This window comes from Dipodomys spectabilis, unplaced genomic scaffold (assembly GCF_019054845.1).
Source record: "Dipodomys spectabilis isolate Male_0828 unplaced genomic scaffold, ASM1905484v1 ptg000300l, whole genome shotgun sequence".
Taxonomy (NCBI): Eukaryota; Metazoa; Chordata; class Mammalia; order Rodentia; family Heteromyidae; genus Dipodomys; species Dipodomys spectabilis.
In genome coordinates, this window is record NW_024870977.1 from 2,175,067 (window position 1) to 2,177,580 (window position 2,514).

Below are 2,514 nucleotides of genomic sequence, written 5' to 3' on the forward strand. Positions count from 1 at the left end.
AAGGGAACCTTACTGCATTGTTGGTGGGAGTGTAAACTTGTTCAACCACTTTGGAAAGTAGTAAAGAGGTTCCTCAAAAGACTCCACATAGAGCTCCCTTATGACGCAGGAATCCCACTTTTGGGCATTTTCCCAAATGTTCACAAACAAGACCACACTAAAGCTACCAGCACGACTATGTTTATTGCAGCCTTATTTACCCTAGCTAAGATATGGAACCAACCCAGATGCCCCTCAGTAGATGAATGGATCAAGAAAATGTGGTATATATACACAATGGAATTCTATGTCTCCATCAGAAAGAATGACATTTCCCCATTTGTTAGGGAATGGAAAGTCTTGGAAAAAATTATATTAAGTGAAGTAAGCCAGGCCCAATGAAACTTAGGTCCCATGATTTCCCTTGTTTGCAATAACTAGTATATGTCTGAGTCAAGCAGAAAAGGTCAGATAAGTTGATGTTAGGGAAATGAACCCTAAGATATGTATTCAAATGTTTTTTTTTTCCTTTCATGTGATTGTTTCTAACACATAAGATTATTTCTTTGTTGCTTTGTTGCTTTGTTGTCCCTCCCCATGGTATAACCTCTGCTTTCACTGTATTTGATGTTGTTATAATTTGTGGAGGGGAAGGGAAAAACAAATCGTTTAAATAGGTATTCAGGTGGACCCATTGCAACAATGAGATGAATAAATCGTTATGTCAGAAAACGAACTTTACAACTTTGGTGGGGTGGGAAGGCTGGTTGGGGGGGCGAGGGGAGGGTGGGATGGGAAGGGGAAACAAAGGAGGAGGCTACAATTCTTGAAAAGAAATGTACTCATTATCTTGGACAAGCAGAAATGATCAGATAAGTTTATGTTGGGCGAAATGAACCCAAAGATAAGGACTCAAATGTTTTTTTCTCTTGCTATTGTTTTTTTTAGGATATTTATAAGATGATTTCTTTGTTGCTTTATATGTCCCTCCCCCATGACATAACCCTTGTTTTCACTGTATTTGATGTTGTTATAATTTGTGGAGGGGAAGGGAAAAACAAGTTGTTTAAATAGGGATACAGGTGGTCCCATGCAACAATCAGATATACAACAAGTTATGTCTGAAAATGAACTTTAGAACTTTGGTGCCTGGGTTGCTTTGCGGGGAAGATGGGAAGGAATGGTAAGGGGAAACAAAGGAGGGGGAAACAATGTTTGATAAGAAATGTAATCATTACTTTGCTCATGTAATTTTAACTCCTCTATATGTATTTTCACAATAAAAAATCGTGAAATAATAAAGTAAAAATCCATGTCAATTTTTTTTGGTGGTCGTGGGGCTTGAACTATGGGCCTGGTCGCAGATTTCAATGAGTTCTTCAGCTCATCGATACCACTGTACCATTTGACCCACAGTGCCATTTTTAGTTTTCAAGTGGGTTATTAGAGATAAGAGTCTCACAGACTTTTCTGCTGAGGCTGGCTTTGAACCACTATCCTCAATCTCAGACTCCTGAGTAATTAGGATTATAGGCATGAGCCACCAAAGCCCAGATCCAAGTCAATGTTTAAAAAGCAAGCTTATTGGAACTTCTGGTTTTTCCAATAAGCAATCTTACTTTTTAGCATTAGTTTATAACTATGAGCTATTTTTAGATGTAACTGTGAACTTTTTAATAGAATCAAATATAATTTTTACTATTACTCAGTATCTCACAAAATCCACTGTAATTGACTTTCCCCAAAGTCAGTTATTACATACTATATTACTCACGATTATTACAGTCTATATTACATATAGTGTGAAGCGAAAATAGTTTGGATTATTTCATATAAATTAGTAGATGCTATTTTAGCATTATAAATTCACATCTGGAATTTTAAAAGAAAGAAAGAAGGTTTTAGAGTTAAAATCATTTATAAATGTGTAGTGTGTCCCAATTAAAGCAAAAATTCTGAGTTCATACAAACAAAATTATTTTCTTTCCACTAAAGACTTTGAAGTATTAGTCTATGAAATAGTGAGGCAATAAGAGGAAGAATTCAAATCATGTCAATGTGTCTGTTATTCTACTACCCCCTCCACTAACAAGACCTATCCGGTCCCAGATGTCACAAAACTTCAAGTATCTCCCTTAGAACTCTATTTCGAAAAGTTCTAAATCACTTATTCTTTTTGTACTTTCTGTTATATGAAACAAAATATAGACACAAAACAATTGAAATAAAATGCACACATATGTTGAAGTCACCACAGCTGGAAAAACAACCAACAAAGTAGAACGCCCTCAGGCACAAAAACATGTTGTGCCCAGTTATTTTTAAGCACAAAAACCTCAAATACATTTTACCCTTGACTAGAACCATAAAGATAACTGTGTCTCAGAAATACAGTTGTGTTCATTTGTAATTAAATTCATCTAGATGAACCTAATATAGCAAATCCCTTGAATGGATCAAACTGTTTAAAAGAAATGTGACTGTAAGTGGAGTGAGATCTGAATATATTTAAGAGAATAAAATAACAAAAATCAT